This window comes from Sus scrofa, chromosome 8 (assembly GCF_054392235.1).
Source record: "Sus scrofa isolate SSC_HxYL_T2T_F1_AM1 chromosome 8, Sscrofa_HxYL_maternal_Yorkshire_Landrace_v2.0, whole genome shotgun sequence".
NCBI lineage: Eukaryota > Metazoa > Chordata > Mammalia > Artiodactyla > Suidae > Sus > Sus scrofa.
In genome coordinates this window covers 88022081-88045078 of record NC_139390.1, presented here as the reverse complement: position 1 = coordinate 88045078, position 22998 = coordinate 88022081, and the positions used below count along the sequence as shown (strand labels likewise).

Here is a 22998-nt window from a genome sequence, read left to right as displayed (position 1 = left end):
TGTAGTTTAGCCACTGGTCATTACAAAGACCAGAGTTGTTTTCTTATCCAGGGAAATCTATTTTAGGGAAATGTGTTCATTTGGAGAACACGCCTCCTGAAAGCAGGTAGCAGGCTTCATTCACCCTTCTGGGATCTGGCAGGATTGGGACAGCAGGGGAAATAATGGAATTCATTTCGGCAAGGCAAAGCGTCAGAATCCTCACTTTCACTGTCCATATTAATGATGTATTTATTGATATATTTATTTGGCCACACCAGAGGCATATGAAAGTTCCAGGCCAGGGATTGAATTAGAGCCACAGCTGTGACCTGACCCACAGCTGTGGCAATGCTGGATCCTTGACCCACTGTGTTGGGCTGGGAATCGAACCTGTGCCTCAGCAGCAACCTGGGCCACTGAGAGACAATGCCAAATCCTTAACCTGCTGTGCCACAGCAGGAACTCCCACATTAACAATTAAAAAGGTGAGAGGTGTCTAAAGGTGCAGACACACTAATGCATTGTCTGTTGTGGTGTGTTGTGGAGGGAAGAGTTCTAAACTCTGCCTGAGTAAAGAGAATTAATGAGCATGAAAACATAGGCTTTGAAGAACATCCTAGCTACACTTGGCAGAGGTGAAAAGTAACCTCTGTGTCCTGATTACAATGTTATTGCCATTGTCTCACACTCTGATCATTTGCAAGGGAACATTTCCTCCTGACAAGTACACTATGCTCTTGGAGAGCAGCTTGTGACCTTGTTATCCTGCGAATGTGATGGCAGGGTCAGGATGTCTGGTCCATTATCAGAACAGAACCCTGCCCGCTTTCTCTAGCACCTACGGCTCACTGTCTCACCCAGGTGTCCAGCGTGAGGTCAGAACAAGCAGGGCCGGTGAAGACCCCCAGCGGGGATCCGCACCCCCCCAGTCCCTTCTCCCTCCTTCCTCACCACTGCTCAAGACTTTGAGCAGTTCAGCTAATTCATTCCCACCTCGGGAAACCACCTTCCCAGCATCCCTCCACTAAGGGAACACAGAAGTTCCAGAGGTTGTTGGTCCTTGTCCAGGACTGTTGATCTTTAAAATACCACACTCAGGGAGTCCCCTTGTGGTGGGTTAGGGATCTGGCCTTGTCATTGCAGCAGCTCAGTTTGCTGCTGGGGCACAGATTCGATCCCTGGCCTGGGAACTTCTGCATGTCACAGGCATGGCCAAAAAGAGATACCATGATCAAGGAGGAGCAGAGCCGTGTCTAGCATCTCCAGCGGGCTTGCCCAATGCTTCTGACTCCAGCTCACCCAGCTAGCCAGAAAGGCTATCCCCCTTGTTCACTAATCCAAAACATGGGGCTTAAAGAAGTTGATTATAAGGCCACTAAAAGAAAAATATGGAGAGATCAACAACTAGGAAATCTCACAAGACCTAAATACAATGGTAAGAGTAACTTAATGCTGCCTTTTTCTTTTTTTCTTTTTTCTTTTTTTTTTTTTTTTGCTTTTAAAGGATGCTTCCGAGGCATATGTAGGTTCCCAGGCTACGGGTCCAACTGGAGCTACAGCTGCTAGCCTACGCCACAGCCACAGCAACATCACATCCGAGCGTCCTTAACCCACTGAGATCCTTAACCCACTGAGCGAGGCCAGGGATCGAATTTAACCCACTGAGCAAGGCTAGGGATCGAACTTATAACCTCATAGTTCCTAGCTGGATTTGATTCCACTGCACCATGACAGGAACTACTATGCTGCCAATTTAATTGACTGCTAAAGTATCCTTGGGTACTTATCTCCAGAACACCAAAACAGGGGGTAAGATAATTGATGTGTTTTAAACCACCCTCAAACTAACGAGCAAAAGCCTCTTTGTTAAATGTCTTCAAATATTAGATTTTCTGATTAAACACACTATTCTAGGAAGCTCCCTTGGGGTGCAGTGGGCTAAGGATCTGGTGTTGCCACCGCAGCTGTGGTACAGGCCGTGACTGTGGCACGGGTTCCAACCCTGGCCTGGGAACTTCCACATGCTGTGGGGATGGCCAAAAAAATAAACACATGATTGTAAACATTATGTACTGTGATGTAAGTAGAAAGTGGGAGCAGGAGCTGACATCTCCCTCTGGAGTTACACATTTCAGGGCAGCGAGCTCCACATTGTTTATGGGATGGGAATTGGCTCTGGATTTCCAGGAAGTTTTTATTCTCTGCTCCTCGAGCACCCAGTGCAAGTCCCTTTTAACCCTCACTTGAAATAGAACAAAAAAGGGAAGGAGAAGAAGCAAAGAGGGGTGGGGGGTGGGTGGGTTACAACCTTCACTTCCTATGGCAGTTTTCCTCTATTCTAGTTGAGAGATGAACAATCTGGAAAGATGCTTTATAACAGAGAAACTGCCCCTTGAGCAATTGGAGCCGTTGGAGAACTCCCATCCCCTCTGTTACCGTGAATCCAGAGCTATGGAGGCAAGGATGTGAGATGCCAAATTGGCCTGAGGTGAGTAAAGGATAAGCCCCAAGGAATCTGGCTCCCAGAGGGAGTCAGGATGTTTTTAAGGAACTCTCTCATCCAGTTCTAGGAAGAAAGCCAAGCTTAATTAAGCTTCATTTTCATTCGTGGTGAGAAATCATTCCTGAGACCTGGTTGCCTTTTTTTTTCTTCTTCTTTTTTTAGGGTTGCACCCATAGCATATGGAAGTTCCCATATGGAGGTTCCCAGGCTAGGGATCAGAGCTGCAGCTGCCAGCAACGCAGGACCTGAGCCACATCTTCGACCTACACCACCGGCAATACCGGATCCTTAATCCACTGAGTGAGGCCAGGGAGCGAGCCCTCATTCTCATGGATACTAGTTGGGTTCATTTCCACTGTGCCACAATGGGAACTCCTGGTTTTCTTTTAAACACATACTCTCTTGAGCTCATTGTCAAAGCTAGGATGACTTGATAATGTTCATATTGTTCAGGTTCAAGTAAACCCTGCCAGAGGCAGACCTTACCCTAGGATCTGCTTGTGTACACATGTGGCAATACCCATCTTCCCCAGAGGAAGCCAGATCTCATTCACGAATTCATGTATTTCAGGAATTAAAACTTTTGTAGGTTAAATCGACAATCATAAGCATTTAAAATGATGCTAACTGACCCTGCTGTGTAGCACTGGGAACTATGTCTAGTCACTTATGATGCAGCACGATAATACAAGAAAAAAGAATGTATACATGTATGTGTGACTGGGTCACCATGCTGTACAGTAGAAAACCGGCAGAACACTGTAAACCAGCTATTATGGAAAAAAAAATCATTATAAGCTTCAAATAAAATAAAATAAAATAAAATGATGCTAATGTTCAAATCTAGCTGCCTACTTCCTAAATACATTGTTCCAATTGCTATACTCTGAAAAATATAATTCTGACACCTACTGTGTTCCAGCTTATTTATTTCCCTAATGATAACATACAATTCAACATGTAGTAAACCTGTAAGAGTGTTTGCTGCCAAGATCAAGCAACGGATGCTTGTCCCTTAGGAAAAAAAACTGATGTAAAAACAAACAAAATATCTGGGAATTAAAGTAAAGATGCAGAGCAAGTAAAAAAAAATTCATTGATGGTAATTATGATGCAAAGAAAAGGACAGGTCAAGGCAGAAGAAAAACAAGGAGATCTGGATGCAAACTTTTCAAACCTTCTTTTCTGGTTAAGTGAAAAAAATAATATTCCGTGTACAAATAGCCTTCTCCAATAACCAATTTTGCGTTTCTTTTTAGAAAAAAAAATGAATTATCATTTTTAAAATATTCCACAGAGGTACTGTCATTCTCAGATGTAGGTCGTAGAACTCAATATTTGTGCTTTAGAAATAATGATCTCATAAAGACAGTAACTTAGCCATCAGTGAGACCATTTCTTAAAATGGCTAAAGTACGGTCATCCAGATGCATTTTTGTTTTCCTTTATCTCTACAGTGAATTATTTAAAATAGCATAACTCCAGAGTTTCAATATGGTTCACATTTTCAATTAAGTTCACCAAAATCATGTGCTCAATGTACCAATTTCCATTTAATAGAAATATTTCTATAAATTCATAATATCACTGAAAGGCAGTGTGGAGCTAAGCACAAGAATATTCCTAACAACTCATTTTATCCCAGGAAAAATCAACCTTTGTACCAAAATATCATGCAAACATTTATTTGCAAGGAATTCTAAGTATGTCTTTAGCAAACCACATTTATAAACAAACTGGTTGCACTGTTTAAAGAGACTCTCCACCAGAGTTGGTGGTTCTTTCACATCGTTTTAATTACTTTTATAGAAATGCATTGTGTATGAAAGACCTACATGGTTTTTGATTGGATAGGGAAGTTCCATTTCTAAAAAGTAAACATGTGTGGCTGTATTACTACAATTGAGACCAATTCTTCCAATAGCTAAGTTATCTTCTACAGGGACAAATTTTCTAGAACAAATGGAGCAAATGGGGAAAGAAGGGAGTTTAGATCACAGAATCTAAAACCTAGATGTTTACCTATGCCCTCTCTCAATTACTGAGAACACTTTCAGGTCAAATATGACTTTATGGGCCCTCCAAGAAGTCTTTGATTTCATGATACTGGTTTGTAAGTCTCTTAATCTCCTTTAAGGCAACTCTAAGTAATCAAAATTTCAAAGTATGCCCTATGTATTCGAGAATACCCGTGTCACTTTCCTTGGCTCCGCTTCAGTTTCCATTTGTTCAACGACCTTGCAAAAATTATAATAGCTGCCCAGACAACCAACACAGCCACCTACACCCAATCAATTTACATGGAAATGTAAATGTGTACTTTTGTATGTATGCTATGCTTACTCTGCTATACTCTGACCATGTTGTCTTGTGATATCAAACAGATTGATGCCGCCGCTAAAGAGAACTGATATTTCTGTGATCATTATCTGGGGAAGAAGAAAGTCCTCAGACAGAAAACTGGACCGTGGAAGACAAACTTGAAATTCATTCACTCTTTCATTCAATGAATATTTATTTAGTGCTTACTACACACCTGCCAGTGTTCTCCAGTGTGAACTATTGCCCTAACCAGAGACTGTAGGGCAGGCAAACATTTACTTTTACCCTCTTAGAGTGTTTTTGACTGGGCCTGAGAATTAAATTGCATAAGATAGATCAACAGGAGGAAAGAATATAAATTCATTTAGTTTTATGTGACATGGGATTCTTCATAAGGAAGAAAGACCCAAAAGAAAGGGCAAAAACCTATCTGCTTTTTACAGTAGGTTGAACAAAGAGAGGCAATTGCAGAAAAGTGACTAAAGTATATTGGGGGTGGGGGAGGGGCTGAAGGAAGATAAGAAGGTTTTTTTTTTTTTTTGTCTTTTTGCCTTTTCCTGGGCCGCTCCCGCAGCATATGGAGGTTTCCAGGCTAAGGGTCCAATCGCAGCTGCAGCTACCAGCCTACACCACAGCCACAGCAATGCCAGATTTGAGCCACGTCTGCAACCTACACCATAGCTCACGGCAATGCTGAATCCCCAACCCACTGAGCAAGGTCAGAGATCGAACCCAAAACCTCATGGTTCCTAGTTGGATTCGTTAACCACTGAGCCACGACGGGAACTCCAGGTAAGAGTTATTTTAACCAAGTCTATTTAAATGGAATTCTCTCCATCTAAGCTTCTCATCTTTGAGGATAAGAGTGTTCCTTTCCTTCCAGGAAAGGGAGGACATCTTTCACACAGGAATTTCATATCCTGCTTTTAAGAAAAAGAAGGAAGGTCAGAGTGTTTTCCTTGTAGTTGTTGTTTTTCAAGTGCCTTTCGACTCAAAATAGTCAATAGGCCAGAGAGGCCTATTTTGGAGTCACATGTTCTGAACCCCTTCAAGATCATATATCTAACATCCATTCAGCATTTCCCTTTGGATATCTAAATGGCACCTCCAATTCAATGTGTCCATAACTGAAGGTCTTACATTCTGACCCCCACTCCACTGCACCCCAGGTCAGCTGATGGCAACTCTATGTTTCCAGTTGTTCAAAAGACCTGACTCCTCCCCTTTTCTCACACTCTATTTCCAATCAATCAACAAATCCTGTTGGGGAGTTTCCTGGTGGCTCAGCGAGTTAAGGATCCAGCACTGTCACAAATGTGGCTCCGGTCACTGCTGTGCTACAGGTTCGATCACTGGCCCCAGAACTTCTGCATGCTGTGGGTGTGGCCCAAATAAAAAATAAAAACATAAAAGTGATTCAAAAATAACTTAAAAATAAGGGAAATGTTTAAAAAAAAAATAAAGAAATCCTGTTGGTACTCACAGACATAGAGAATGAACTTGTAGTTGCCAAGGGGGAGGGGGCATGGGAAGGGAAGGATTGGGAGTTTGGGATTAGCAGAGGCAAACTATTATATATAGGACGGATAAACAGCAAGGTCCTAACATATAGCACAGGAACTGTATTCAATATCCTGTGATGAACCTTAATGGAAGAAGAATATGAATATATACATATGTATATATAACTGAAACATTTTGCTGTACAGCAGAAATTAACACAACATTGCATTGCAAGTCAACTACACTTCAATAAAATTTTTAAAAAATCAAATAAAATAATAAAATTAAACATCCTGTTAGCTGTACCTTCAAAACATGTCCAGAGCGTGGCCCCTTTCGACCATCTCCACTGTTAAAGCTCTGGTAGGATGGATGACAGTGGAAGTGTTCCAACTGGAATATTTTAACACCTTCCACACCAGTTCCTCTGCCTTCTCCTTGCTTCTCTATAGTCTACTGTCAGCACGACAGCCCAGAGGAGTCTGATAAAATCTAAACTCAAATCACGCCATGCCTCTGCTCAAAACCCTCGGGCGACTCTGCAGCTCACTCCAGAAAAGCCAAGTTCCTCGCTGTGGCCTCTGTCTCCAACCACCACTTGCTCCCCTCACCTCTCTGACATCATCCCACTCTTCCCACACCAGTACCCTTCCCCTTCCTCTAATTAGCTTCCAACTTAAGCTCTGGGTGCTGGTTCCCTCCTCTGCCTGATACACATTTCCCTCCCCGCCCCCAGCGTATATTCACATGGTTAATTCTCTTTCAAATCTTTCTCAGATTTTACCCCCTCTAGGAGGCCTCCCTGTAAGACTCTATCCTGTACTGCAAAGACAGCCCACCCCAAACACAAAACCCCTGCTGGCATTTCAAATCTCCCTTAACCTGTTTTTTTGTTTGTTTGTATGTTTGTTTCCAGGCATTAATTTCATTCTAACCAAACTTATTTATTATGTTTTGTTATTGTCTGTTTGTTGCTCATTGATGGTTTTGTTTTGTTTTTGTCTCTTTGGTTTCCTGATGTATCCCAAGCATCTGGAAGAGGGTGGCACTTTGGGAACAACTGTTCAGTGAAGGAATGCGAGCAAAACAGATGTGATCTCTGGCGTCAGGAAGGTTACAGTCCCAGGGAGGGGTACCTCTTAGCTCTGGGCTACCTTTTGCGGTGGAGACCTACTGAGCTTAGTGGGCCTGATGGTGCCAGAGGACGCCCCCTGGTGGAGGAGAAAGGGTGGTTCTGCCATCTACAGCTGGATGGAAGCTGCTGGACCACAACCTAAAGAGAAAGGATTTATTCCTTTCCCCCTGAGTTTTATTGAGGTATATTTAACAAAGAAAACTGTAATATGTTTAAAGGGTACAACATGAAGATTTGATACACATATACACTGTGAAAGACTCCCTCCATAGGGGCATCTCACACATTTACTTTTTTTTTTTTTTTTTTCCGGTGAGAACACCTAAGTTCTATTCTCTTGGCTCAGCAAATTTTGATTATGCAGTGAAGTATTACCGACTACAGTCACTATGGTAGATATTAGATCCTCAGATCCTATTTAACTTCTAACTGAAAGTTGGCTCCCTTCTATCAACCTCTCCCCCATCCCCACCAGATCCTGGCAATCACCATTCTGTTTTGATTTCTAGGAGTTCAACTTTTTTTTTTTTTTCCAGATTCCACATATAAGTGATACCATACAGTACTTATCTTTCTCTGTCTGGCTTATTTCACTTAGCATAATACTCTCAAGGCCCATCCATGTTGTTGTAAATGGCAGGATTTCCTTCTTTCTCACGGTTGAATAACATACATATATTACATATATAGTGGTATGTATTTTATATATATACACACATATATTGATAATGTTCCATCATACTGGAATATTATAAATATAAAGGAAAGTTATATATCACATTTTTGTCTGTTAATGGACACATGTTGTTTCAATTAAATACCTTAGCCATTATGGATAATGCTGCAATGAACATGGGAGGGCAGCTATCTCTTTGAGGTAATGAATGTGTACCCCAAAGTGGAATGCTGGATCCCATGGCAGTTCCAGCTTTTAGTTTTTCTGAGGAAATTCTATATTGCTTTTTCCAGAGTGGCTGCACCAATCTACATTCCCACCAACAGTGTACAAATTTTCCCTTTTCTCCACATCCTCTTTTACAATTTTTTTCTTTCTTTCTTTCTTTTCTTTTTTTTTTTTTTTTTTTGATGAGAGCCATTCTAACAAGTGTGAAGTCTTATCTCATTGTGGTTTTGATTTGCATTTCTCTGATGATCAGTGATGTTGAGCATCTTTTCATGTACCTGTTGACCACTTGTATGTCTTCATTGGAAAAACGACTTTTCCAGTCCTTTACCTGACTTCAGGAGATTCCTATGTTGCCATCTTGGTGATGTCTCTAGGAGTTATTCCTGACAATGCTGATTGCTTAGTTTTATGTTCCTGTTTCTGCTTTCTTTCAGATAGCCATAAGTGGTTAATAAATTTTTGTTCAAAGTTCCTGCTTGCATTTAGCTGTTCTCCGAAGATTTATAAGTTGGGTGTCCTCATTTGAGGCCAGTCCCAACAAGAAGGCTTCACTCAATACAGTGATTCTCTAGAGAAGAGCCAGTCAATGAAGTGAACTATCTCAGACAACCTAGACAGACTGTTGAACTATCTCAGATAATCTAGAGCTCTATTGGGTCAAGACCACCTTCCAGCTCCCCTAGGCCAAGCCTCAGAGGTCTAAAGACCTCACCAACTCAACCAGGTCCCTTTCCTATGTGTTGTCTTCCTTGGGGAGTTCACATCTGATGCTTACTTGGAATGACAGAGAATATTTACAGTCTGGGAATTTCTAGAGGAAAGGAATGCTAGTTACTCCAATTGTTTCCTGATGATAAGAAATTGTAGTAGAAGTTGATTTAACTGTTTAAAGTCTTAACAGTGCCATTTAACAAAATTTTCACATCCTAAAGAAATAATGAGCCCTCTCTGTGCCCAAATAATATACTCATTTTTTAATTGTAAATTTATTTTTAGAGATTCCCCCAGAGCTAGCACAATGCCTGGCCAATTTATTGAGCAAAATAGATGCTCAATATGTGTGAACCATCCACAACATCTAGTCAGCCAACAAAGGCAGAATATGAAGCTCACATCGTTTCCTTTCTCTTCTTCTAACTGTAGATAAGTGTCATAGTTAGACATCTTGTCGCCCAAACAAAGAAGCAAACCATTTTCTCCCAATTAATTCACAGGGCTCATGGCACTGTACTACAAGTCAATAAAAAGGCTATGAAAATATTTCCATCTAAATAAATGAGCTCAGAAGTCTTGGTGTTAACCTCTCCTGGCACCCTGTACCTGGTTTGCCACATACTGACTCTTCCTAGTAACATGCCTTGGACCCTTAAAACTTTCCAAACCCTCCCTAATCAAATGGATATTAATTCATTGACAAGCTCTTGAGAATTTCAATAAATAGTTGAAATAGGATGCTCTTGTACCTGTAGAAATGGCTTTCTCCCATCACCTGAAATTTTATATAATTTTCCCCTTTTGCACAAATATGTGGAATCTATCAGTAAATAAGTGAATGATCTGTCTTTTTTGCTCTTCTCTTCCCAACCAGGTATAACTAATGAAAAAACCCTTCTTGGTCTTGTTCTATTGGAGGATAAAGATGCAGCTCTCTGTCACCTAAGATAACTTTGGATCTGGTGACTGGGCTAGAGACAGCTCATGGCCCTACAATTTGCTGGGGTCTTAGAGGCACAATCTGAGTTGGAGTTGACAGCTGAAGAGGAAAATGAACTTAAACACTATTATTATTATTATTATTATTAATAATACCTTAAACAAAAAATTGACATTTTATGGCTATTATTATTGACTTCATCTGTTGAGGAATCATAAACATTTCACTTGTAGGGCATATTCTAATTCTGAATTTCATTGAAAGATAATATGTACATTTATGCACACATATGTGATAAGAGTTTATTCAACAAATACTTATTAAGTGTCTACTCTGTATCACACAACACACAAACTAAAATTATGTTGATATGTTCCACCCCAACTAAGCTTCTCACATCTCTCAGCTTTAATTCTATTCAAGGGCAAAATTTCTAGCAAAGAACAGCAGCTATTTTCAATAGGCTTTAAATACACTGCAAAACTCAATCACCAAAATCTCGCTTTTAGAAAATTGTAAAAGGTATGAAAAATGTCAGCCCAAAGGCAAATCATTCAGCAACTTAAAAGTGAAAGCAGAAATTTGCTAGGGAAAGTCATCTTTTACCTTGAGCTCTTGTTTTCCTTCTGAAGAGAAGAGTATGTGTGCTCAGCTTTTATAAAAGGCCATTTACATTTTGTTTTACAAATAAACATGTTAATTAAGCCTAGAAGTCAGAGATTTTACCAAAAGGGATATTGTGGGGCCATTCCCAATTAGGTTTTATTTGGTTGATATCACGGTTTTAAAATGTGAGAAACAAAAAATACCCAAGTGAATTCATACCTTCCAAGGCCCTATCACAGGATCTTTGAGCAGAAATAAGCTAGATGACACCCCAAATATGTGTATTAATAACATGGACCTTTGCAGAGTAAAGACAAGTTTCTTCCAATCAAACTAAAGCCAGCACCTCACTTTCTGGAAAGATAACTAAACCAAAGAGCTATTTATTGATTGGAATTACCTTAAATTATTTCAGAAAGTGTCAAGAAATAAATCACATGCTCTTTCTTGCAAGTATTTTTCCAGTTTCTTTTAAAAACAAAATGTTCATTTAGGTCCATGACAGCGAAAATAGAAATGTCTTTGGCATAAACTTAGCTTTCTTAGCCTGCAGGCAAAATAGAAAATTGTTGTTAAATTGGAGTGGACCAGAAAACGGATGATAAAAACTTGTCCCTGAAACTTCTGCTAATAACAAACATTCATCCCGTGGCACTTACTATAAGTAATAACACATGACAGGGGATGGTTGTGTCACCGTCCTGAATAGTGGGTTTTGGTGTCTTTCATCAGGCAGTAGAGTAGGCTAAGTTCACCTCACCCTTCAGGTGACATCCTACAAAACTGTTAGGGTTAAAAAAATGCCCCCTTTAAACTAGGAAATACTTGGGAAGGCACTTCTTTTGTATTTTGGTTTCCATTAATCTTCCTTTAAAGCTTTACAGGTACTTGGTTTACTGTGTTACGTAACGTGACCAAGTTCAAATTTCAGGTTCTATTTTCTGCTTTGTCAGCATTTACTGTTTCCTAAGAGTTCTGCCATTTTTTCATCTTGCCTCCACTTTCTCTCTCACTCAGTGGTTGGAAAGAGATAGAGCACAATTTTGAAAAAGCCAGGTGGGTAGTTGGTGAAGAGACAGTGGCCATGACCAGCACAGACAATGAGCCCCTTCTATTGTCAGCCGAAAACTGTCACTCGCTACCTGGTTCTACAAGAATGACGTCACAGGCTGTGGCAGTCGCTGACCTTCAACACTGCGTGAAAGGAGTTCAGGCTGGAGATCAGCAATGAGGCACTCTGGGCTCTGGGAAAAACTGGCAGAACAGCGCTTCAGATAGCTATGTCCAGAAGAAGATTTTCTGAGCCCAATTTCCCTGCATCTCCTCATATCTAGAAAAGCACTAAAATCATTAATGGAAGTATCTGCTCCTCAGGACTAGCAACGTCCTTCTGCAAAATGTGTGCTTGACTGCACATACCCGCTTTGCTAAAATCACAAGTATTCTGACCACCTCCCAACCTCTTTGGAGCAGGTCCTCAGAGTGATCCCACCAGGATATAGTCCTCATTTGACCCTGAATAAAACTTAACCCACAACTCTCAAGTACGTTGTGCCTTTTTTTTTTTTTCCAGTTGACATTGTTTTCTGGCTTTGTTTTACCTTATTTTATTGAATCCAAGATATCATTGGTTGAAAGGGTCACTATTTTGTGCACAATTTGAAAAAGAAGATACACTTTTCCAATCAATCTATGATATAACACTTTAACGACAGTTCTTACTGAAAGCCTGGGTGGCCCACGCAGGCTTCTTTGCCTGGAACTTTCTTTCATCTATTCCAAATTATTTGGCATTTTCTCTTGCCTCTTGTTGCACTGCTTGACCTATAATGGGAATACTTTTGCACTTATCTCAGTAACAAAATGTAACAAAGCCTCCTAGACCTGTAGGATTTTTCCCTTCTTAGTCCTCTAAAGCATTTGGTTGCTCTTTCCAAGAAAAGAAGGAATTGCAGTCATCTCGCCCACAAAGAACATTTGCTTGAACTAGATTCAAATTTATGGCCAGCTGCTGTCTTTCCACATAGACCGTCCCTTTTCATGTCAAGGCTGAATAACAGGCTTCTTGTGGAAAACGAATGAAATAACAATTACACTCAACATGCACCTCCCCAACAATGCACATAATCTCAATTGAAATAACAATAATGAGGACAGTTATGACAAAGTTTGCAAACAGTGGCCACTTCACCATGACTACTGCCTGGCTGACAGCAACTCTATGAGGTCTACCGATTTCAGAGATGCTAAAATTGAGGGAAAATGTGCATCTCAGAATTAACCGAACACTGTATTATCTGTCTGCACGATGTACAAGGGTAGCAGACTCAGATGCCCACAGAGACAATTACATTATGTACCTCAGTCCAATTCTACATGAAAAACATGTGCCTTCAAGGTCAACTATATCCTGGTTTACTCTTAATAAAGAGATGGATACAAAGGAATATTTACTGCACATCATAAGGAAAGTTACCAGACTACACTCCAGGAATGAGGGTCAACTGAAGAAGACATATCCCATCCAAAGAGGCAGAACTCGGGTCAAATACTACCTTTCAGCAAACCTTAAGACTTTGGGCACAGTATTGCCCAATCTTCTGATTTTTTTTTTTTTTTCAAGAGACATCAGGAAACTGGATGTTTATGTGAAATCTCTTCATTGTTAAGTTTTGGCAACGAATTCAAACATTTCAAAACACACCTTTCATGTCACACAAAGCAAACCCAGCACAACATTTGGTTCAGAGCTCATCAATTTGTGATCCACTCAAGATACATCTCACACAGATCAGCCAAGTTGCAAACATGGCCATTTGTCCTGCGGGTTGATTTAATCAAAAAGGACCAGTTGAACGAAAAGGTAAATCTTATAAAGCCTCTATTAATGTCTTTGCTCATGAAGCATCAGGACACGTTAGGTAGCGGTAAAAAAACTGAACCAGAAGGTGTTTTCATCTTGAATATTTTTAAAAATAATTGTATGTAATAGAATCAACTCATTAGAAGCATTTCAAGGTTTGGAACTGGGAACAAACAGGAAAGTAAGAATTGTTTTTTCGGTTTCACATACATTTTCAGAATAAGAATTGTTACTGCTCTCGAAGCCGGTGCTGCTTGGTGCTTTGCTGAAATAGGGAAAGTGCTGTTGGGAACCTCCCAGTTCTCTTGGAGCTGTGGGAGGAGTGTGCACAAAGCTGGACCCAGAAGGACCAGAAGTAGAGGGTGTGGCTGACCCCTGGAGGGACTTTTCTCATGGCCCATGCATCCTGGGCCTAGAATTAGAGAGCTCTTTTTTCCCCACCTATTCTCTTGAAGAAGGAAGATAGAAGAAAGAGTAGACTCTTACTATGGCTCAGCCCAGTGCATGCATTTCTAGTTTAAAGGTTTGAAGTCAGCCAAGACGCTGGATCCTGAAAGTACCTGATTTCATAATGGAGCTGAAGGCAATAGATCCTCCACGGCTTCTTGATTTTTCTGGGACTCAATTTTCCCATCTGTAAAATGAGCAGAGGGATGAAACAAGTATTTTTCTTTTTGATAATGTAAGAAAAAAGAATGTATACATGTATGTGTAACTGGGTCACCATGTTGTACAGTAGAAAAAAATAAGGTATTGGGGAGATACAAAAAAAATAAAATAAGAAAAAAAAAGTTTTTAAATAAAGTATAGTTGATTTACAACATTCTGTCAATTTCTGCTGTACAGCAAAGGGACCCTATCATACCTATACACACATTCTTTTTCTCATATTATCCTCCATCATGTTCTATCACAAGTGATTGGGTAGTTCCCTGCGCTATACAGCAGGATCTCATTGCTTATCCACTCTAAATGTAAATGTTCGAATTGACCAACCCCAAACTCCCCGTCCATCCCACACCCTCCCCCTCCCCCTCGGCAACTACAAGTCTGTTCTCTATATCAGTGAGTCTGTGAAATAAGTATTTTTCAATCTCTGTTCTGAGAAGATCTATTAGAGACTCCGATACTGTGCTTAAGGATCTGGTTTTAGAGAGTTTGCATTTGGTCTTCAAGGTAAGGCTCCCATTTCATAAGAAAATATAACACCTAAGGAAACGCAGGGTTGGGGATCACTGCCTAGTGATGTAAGTGATCTGGGACGAGGCCCCTTCTCCAGTTCTGACACTTCAATTCTAAAACTTCCCCAGCTTACATGTACATTTTAATACTGTTCTCACAAAGATCTCACAAAGTAAAAATGCAGTGACATTTTCAGATTAAATAATAACTCCAGCTTTTACCTAAAATATATGAGTCGGTAAGAACGTTCTGGTAAGGCTGAGTATTCAAAGGTACATCCTTTGATTTTTCTCTTCGAAATGAGGCTTTCCTTTTTCAGATTTTGCAAGAGATGACAGCAAAGAGAAGGAGTCTGGGAAAAGCCACTCTTCACTCAGAAAAAGGAGAGTTTGTGTCTATTCACTGTAGAATATGCACTCACTGATAGAGTCTATACATAAAAGTAAAGAGAACTGAGGATGCTTTCAGATCATTTTCCTCAGGAAGTGTAGGAAACTGCAGACCAGACATAAATTTAACTACTCCTTAAACACATTCAGTGGTTTCCCACCCTTTTCTGCCTCTGCCTGGAATGTCCTCCGGCCCGATGGTCCCCACCTCTCGAAGTACATGTCCTTGCCCAGGATGAACAGTGACTTCATTTCCAGTCTTAGTATTTTCTCACTCCTCTCAACCCTTGCAGTACCTGCCATCTTTTATTTATTTATTTTTGGCAATTAAAAACATATTTTGAGGAGTTTCCGTCATGGCTCAGTGGTTAATGAATCTGACTAGGAACCATGAGGTTTTGGGTTCGATCCCTGGCCTCGCTCAGTGGGTTAAGGATCCGGCGTTGCCATGAGCTGTGGTGTAGGTTGCAGACATGACTTGGATCCCGCATTGCTGTGGCTGTGGTGTAGGCTGGTGGCTACAGCTCTGATTAGACCCCTAGTCTGGGAACCTCCATATGCCCCAGGAGCAGCTCTAGAAAAGATTAAAAAAAAAAAAAAACCAAAAAACATATTTTGAGTGAATGACACTTAAAATACCAAATATTAAAATGTGTGGAATGCAGGTAAAGCCATGCTTAGAGGGAAAATTATAGCATATAATATTTAGAAAAGAGGGGAAAGGATGAAAATAAATGAGCTAAGTGGCTATTTACCTTTTTTTCTCTGGTTTATAAGGTGCACTGGAAGAATTTGACCTTACAGAGTATAATGTCATGTTATTTTTGCATTTTGCCTGAATCTACCATCTTTTATAATCACCTTCTATAGATGCCCCATTTTGTGAAGCCCAATTAAATACACCTATATCACTTACTCCTGACATGGGGGACCATTACTGCTCTTCTGTATCCACCATGGTTTCTTGGCACATGTAAGTAGGTAGTCAATACATCCACTGAAGGATTAAATATACTAATGAATAACCTTTGCATCTATGGGCAAGAACACTGTTACGATATGAGGAATGATAATATGGATTCAAAAGCACACTGAGAAAATGGAAACTGCCCAGCTGTTCATGCAGCAGGATGATTTTAGACTGTATTATGAAAACAATGCTTACAACCCAGCAATGAGTGAAGACAAAGAGGTGCAAAGAAAAACATACAGTGAGAAGAAAGATCTCACAATAATGTTTAGGATTATTGGGTTCAGAGTAGTATTTTCCCCTATTTTTCAAAATGTTGAAAATGAGGCTTATCTTACTTTTATAATGAAAAATAAGAAGAAATACACTTTGAGTTTCTATGCCAGAGAATGTTAGTTCGATTTTGTTATAAAATGAATCTGAGGTCCACATAATTGCCATTTTTTAGAAGAAGTTGTTTTATAGCAAATGTTCCTTTTGGGTAGTTTACAGACTAAAGATGATAGCTCCTGTCATGGATTCATCATGGATCTTCTTTTTAATAAATTCCATTCCAGGGAGAACAGCACTGTAGCAACATGTCTGTGTCTCATCATCACAGAACATTTCATAAGCAAACGGAAGCAATTTGTTTCCTAGTGTATATTTATCCCCATCAAATAGTGTATATTTATTCCCAGTGAGTGAAAAATAAATGGTTATTATCTTAGAAGTCGCTAATTGCTTTCATGTTTTAAGCCATGGGCTGAATTGGGTCCTGGAAGATCCAATCTAGTAAAAGGAACAATGTCTATGAGTAGCCCAAGGAAAAGACCCAGAACGATTTTTTTCTCTGGCAAGTGACTGACCTAGATCTGGATGACAAGCCACTAGACAGTGTTTCCAGGGATGGAGGGCATATCTGCTCCCAACACAGCTTTAAAGCTCTGTGTGTGTGTGTGTGTGTGTGTGTGTGTGTGTGTCTGTGTGTGTGTGTGTGTGTGTGTGTGTGTGTGTGTGTGTGTGAGAGAGAGAGAGAGAGAGAGAGTATGTTTTTTTTGGCCGCACCCTGGCATCCAGAAGCTCCCAGGCAGGGATCGAACCCACAGCACAGAAGCAACCCAATGTTGGATCCTTAATCCACTGAGCCACCAGGGAACAGCATGACTGTGTATTTTTTAAGAGAATATACTATTCCCAAAACAGCAAAAGAAGGTGGGATACCCTATCACTTTGTTTCAGAAAGACCTGTATACCTCAAAAGATTTGCCTATAGGAATATATCTAAAATAACACATTCTTCCCATTTCTACAGATCAAATACAGGTGCATACAAATCATTCCAAACTCTTGTTTTCTGTTACTCCATAAGTCACACCAAAAAATGCCCAATTATCAATATAAAATTCCAATTGAATCTCTCCCACAGCTCTTTGCTCTGTGACACACTCCCACACAATTAGAGATTGTCATAACCATGCCGTGGTGTCCCCCCAAAATGGTTTTAACTTCCTAATTCCAAGAACGGCCTTTCCCAAACCCTTCCACTTTCTTTTACTTTGTCCTGCCTAGGATGCAGATGTAAGAGAGTCACAGCAGCAATACTGCAAGTATGAGGGAAGAGGCAAGAGAGGTGCAGAAATCTTGGACCTAACATTGCTAAGGTGCTGAAATGAAACAAAAAGCAACTTACCTTCTGTTTCTTATTATTCAAGGCAATGTAGTTGGATTTTTCTGTAGCTAACAAACAGCATTCTTATCTCTCATAACCCATTTATTGCCAACTTTTGTTACTATGGTTTATTTCTTCGCTTTTTTTTTCTCTTTGATGCTCTCGCCATTAGTCATAGACGTATATGTGAAAATAAGTCCATTTTGTAGCTATATCTATGGTGTATAGTCTATTAATAAAATGTAAAGGTAGGGAGTTTCCATCATGGTGCAGCAGAAATGAATCCAACTAGGAACCATAAGGTTGTGGGTTCGATCCCTGGCCTCCCTCAGTGGGTTAAAGATCCAGTGTTGCTGTGAGCTGTGGTGTAGGTCCCAGAAGTGGCTCAGATCTGGCATGGCTGTGGCTGTGGCATAGGCCGGAAGCTGTAGCTCTGATTAGACCCCTAGCCTGGGAACCTCCATATGCCGTAAGAGCGGCCCTAAAAAGCAAAAAAAAAAAAAAAAAAGGATGGGAGCAAAGAATAGGGAAATTTTGTGATCATATTTTGTGATCACATATATTTGGAAAACAATGGGTAATCTATTCTTCTAGAGCTCTGCAATACACATAAAACTATTGAGGTCTTTAAAAAGAAGAATAAGGATAATAGAGACATTGGAATAACACTCAGATACTTCCCAATCTTATTGACTGCTGAGTGGAGTTTTTAAGCAATCCCTTTATTTATGGCCCACCTCTCAGAATTAGGGTTCTGCGGGCCATGTGTGGGAAGCACTACCTTCATCCATAAAATTTTAATAATATTAATATTTGCATTATTTTAATAATTATTACTTTACATTTTCTTATTTACAAATGGCAGACACATTCTGACAAATTTTAGAAAAACTCCCAGGGAATTTAATTCAACAGATAACATCAACGCATACCTAAGAAAGGCTGTAAGGAAGTTCGTGATTACTAATTACCAATTCCCCATGTTCTTTGGCTAGAAGATTAGATCCCTGATACTGACAGTGATGGTAACCCACAGGTGCATTTCTGGTGGAGACAACTCTTTCTAGACTAAATGCTGGAGACAGGATACCGAGATTAGTCTTTGTCCCTGCTCTCTGTAAGGACAATTGTGATAACAATTCTTGCTAATCCATGACAGTTAGATTGTCACATGTTCTTAAGATCCTTCTTTACCCTTAATACCGAAATTGCTTTTGCTACGGGGATAGTTTATTTTCTCAGCAGAGGTTTTCGATGCACCCCTAAGACATCATCAGTTGTCCTCACAACTCCCAGCATCCTCTGTGCCATGAGCTTCACTGCAGCTAATGGGGTGGGGGTGGGGGTGTTTTTCTTTCCTTTTGCTCTCTTCACATTGTCTCAACTTTTGAGCCAGAATAATTTAAGCACTGGGGTCTTGTCGGGTTTTGCAACCACGAACAGCCTTGCAAAGTCTAGGCGTTTTGCCAGAAATCTAAACTTTGTTGAACTATGCGAAAAGGTTAAACATTTCACAGAGTTTGGGTTCCCCGCCCCCACTGCACTCCCAGACTCTGCCTTGTTCTTAAATGTCTGTTTTATCAAGAAATGGAATAACTAATTACGTGCTGGATAGGACATTTTCAACCATCACTCTGTAACCATAGTAGTGCTAAAAACCCCAAACAAATGTTCACCACACGTCTCTCCTTCATCAAAAAGAGCTGAGGACAGAGTCAGTGTAGCCTCTTTTCAGATGAAATGCTAGAAGCTTTCCACAAAACAGAACCTTTAAAAACTGAAACTCTTATTCATTGCTTGTAATAATTTCTTTGTTAACAAAAAAGCTTTCCTAAAATGTTCATCAATGAACAAAAATAAATCACAACCTTCCCAGTCTGGAGAAAAATATAAAAGATGGTTTCCGAGCCCCCTTGTTTTGCAAGTCTCCTTGTGGTTGTTTCCTGAAACACTGGGTGCCTGTTTACTCTTGAGAAGATCCTTCCAAGGGTCTCAAGCCCACACCATCCAGATACGTAAGGGAAAGGAAGTAAAAAACATAGGACTCATCCTGGATTCACCCAGTTGCTGACACTCCATCAGAGAGGAAGTGCTGTCAGCGTCTCAGCTAAAAGGTTTCCCAAATTTGTTTATTCTCCCCATTCCCACCCCCACCACCCCAGTCCCAGCCACCACCCCCTCACCTGAACCCCGACAGTGGCCTAACTGACCTCTCTTCTTCCTTCCTGCTCCATTCTCCCCAGAGCTGCCAGGCCATCAGGCCTCCAGAGGCTTAGAATGAAAACAAACCTTCTTCTCCTGCTTCATAAGGCTCATCTTAAAACCTTTCTTCTTCTTAAACCACCTCCCGCTCTCCTCCTACACTCCAGCCACTCAGAGGCCGTCTTTCTTTCCTGCAGACACCTCAAGTTTATACCTCCCTGAGTAACTGCGGGGGGCACACCCTCCCCTTTTCTTTGCATGGCTTCTTCGTGAGTTCTTTCCTTAAGTGTGGTCTGCCTCATACCTTCCTTAATCACACAGTCTAAAAATCCTTCTCCCCAAACCCTCACCTACTTTCTAGCAGATTCCCTTTTTTAGAAACTTTTTTTCCTGTTGCTTTTTAGGGCTGCATAGGTGGCATATGGAGGTTCCAAGGCCAGGGGTCCAATCAGAGCTATAGCTGCTAGCCTACACTACAGCCACAGGAACTCGGGATCCAAGCCGTGTCTGCGACCTACCCCATAGCTCATGGCAATGCTGGATCCCTAATCCACTGAGCAAGGCCAAGGGTCGAACCTGTATCCTCATGGATACTAGATGGATTTGTTACACTGAGACACAAGGGGCACTCCAGATTCCCTTTTTAATACACTCCATGGCACTTTACCAATCTGATATGTTCCCTACTTTTTATTCATCCCCTGTCTGTATTCTGATTGCCTCCACTGGTCACGAGCAGGAATTTACTCAGAGGAATTTACTCGTGTGCTGCTGCATTGTCAGCACCTATCACAGTGCTGGGGACATAGAAAGGACAAAATAAATACATATTGAATGAATACAGGAGGAGGACGAGAACTGAAAACTGGGTGCTTATCTCACCTGTGGCCTAGCCATGGGCAAATGTGACGAGACCAGTGAGCAGGTATTTTGGGGTAAGACTGTGTCTGGAGTTGGACTGGATGGATGTCATGGGGTGGCAATTTAGCCTTTACAAACTAAACCAGAGGAAATCTAGTTACTGACATTAACACAGAGAGTTAGATGTGTCCTCACTCGTGGGGAAATGAACTTTCCCAGGCAGCTGTTTGTGTCTTTGACGTGTTCAACATAGGTTCAGCGACTACTTTGCAAGGCAATCTCTGGAGAAGAAATGTCCTTCAGCAGAGAAGAAATGATTTTTCCTTAATGTATTAAGGTACATTACTGGGGATTTTTTGCTAGGTGGTGATGACTTGATACAAAATTTACAAAAAATGTTAAGTAGCCTTGTCCTCGATTGTCAGCAAACAGCCAGCTTAGATGACTTGTGTACATAGGTTGAAAATTACATCTGCCCATCAAAGATCAGAGCCAAAGTTGGCCACTGGAAAAGTGCTTAACCAAACTTTGGCTTCTAACGCGGGTTTCATGTGGAGCCAGGACTAACAAGAGAAAGCATGACCAGGCTGGAATGTGAGGTTGAGTGCTGTAGTGATGTCCCCAGGGCTGTGACGTGCTTTGGGTCAGCAGCCCTGGGAGCTGGACTTGTTTCAATCTTATGTAATTTTGCTCTCATGACCGGTCAGTGGGATAGGAGGAAAGTGGGAAAGGAGCCGGGGTGAGCAAACACACCAAAATAAGTCTGTGAAGATAAAACAAAAGGTAAAGCTCATAGAAAGATCATTCTGGGAGAATGCAGATCATGGCCAATTTATTGAAAAGGGGAAAAGCAGGGAAGTTGACTGACACCGATTTCATAAATAATAGTTTACAGGAGGCACCATTTTCCTGAGATTCATGCTTCCAAATAGGCAAAGTAGGAGCTACCACTCAAAGAAAGAGAATGAGGTGATCTCTTCCCACCCCCACTCCCTTTGGGTGAAAAAAACTGTAGCCCACCGAATCCTCAGGGCAGAGCCTCCTTGCCTGCCTGCTTGCATCTCTCAGAAGCATCCTATCTTAATAAATCTATTTCTTGCCTAAAAAAAAAAAAGCAAACAGGCAAAGTTAAACCTGACTGCAACAACAGTACCCAGCAGAGTGCTTCTCATAAAAATGTTCTGTTTCCATTGACCATACAATAGAAATATGTAAAAATATGAAATGTTCATTACAATAAGCATGTAAACATATAAAATGTTCATTACAATAAGCATCCTTGGATATTACCCAAATCTCACAGGAGAAAGTATATGAGGAGGAAAAGGACTGCAATCCTTTTTGTTTGTTTTTGTTTTGTTTTGTTTTCTTTTTTGTCTTTTTAGGGCCACACCCGCGGCATACCGATGTTCCCAGGCTAGGGGTTGAACCAGAGCTGTAGCCACTGGCCTATGCCAGAGCCATAGCAATGCCAGATCTGAGCCACGTCTGTGACCTACACCACACAGCTCACAGCAATGCCAGATCTTTAACCCACCGAGCGAGGCCAGGGATCGAACCCACAACCTCATGGTTCCTAGTTAGATTTGTTTCCGCTGCACCATGACGGGAACTCTGCAATCCCTTTTGAAGAACAACATGAAAAGGAAAATTACAGACTTGGATCAAAGAGACTACTACTCTCATCCATTTGTTTATTTATCAAGTGTTAATTGGGCAATACTTTGCGCCAAGTGCTGCATCAGGCACTGTGAACATAAATAAGTTACACATCTTTAAAACAGATTTCAGAAAAATGTGGATAAAGTAACTGGTTTAAGGAAGTGGTAATGGTAGCAGCGGTATCAGGTCAAGGAAAGGACTAGGTGATAAAATGGGAAAAATAGGGCATGTTAAGGCTATAAATTCTTATAATTTTTAAGTGCTACAAAACTAGAACTTATTTTAACCCTTTTCTGAATGGATATTCAGATCCCTAAAGACAAGGGAAGAAACTTCTAGACAGACCTTTAAAATCATGTCTAAATAATATCTTCCCCAATTCTCCTTTCTCATCATCTCCTCAACAGTCCCCTCCTCCACCCCCACCGCCTACGTGAGGTGGTTTCCCTTAATTATAATTATTATTGCATTAAATAAGAAGCTCCTGCCCACCAATTTCAAAGCATTTTAGTTGCACTGGAATCATTTCGTTTCCTGAATTTCTTTGCCAGTATCATATGATCTTTTTTTGGTTGATATTTGACTGGATCCATCCATTCATCCAAC

General features: G+C 40.7%; 1 protein-coding gene across 8 annotated transcripts in view; it reads right to left on the bottom strand.

The window, feature by feature from the left end:
* The window catches only part of LOC110262145 (uncharacterized), a 601789-nt gene that overhangs the window by 156697 nt on the left and 422094 nt on the right, over positions 1–22998 (bottom strand). For 5 of the 8 annotated variants that reach the window (XR_014812837.1, XR_014812840.1, XR_014812843.1 and 2 more), the window contains one exon: positions 14036–14109. The gene's annotated coding sequence lies outside the window, so the exon portion shown is untranslated. Of the gene's footprint in view, positions 1–6616; positions 6772–14035; positions 14110–19877; positions 19987–22998 lie in introns of those variants that run through there. The other 3 variants (XR_014812839.1, XM_084972738.1, XM_084972739.1) reach the window with 3 other exon arrangements.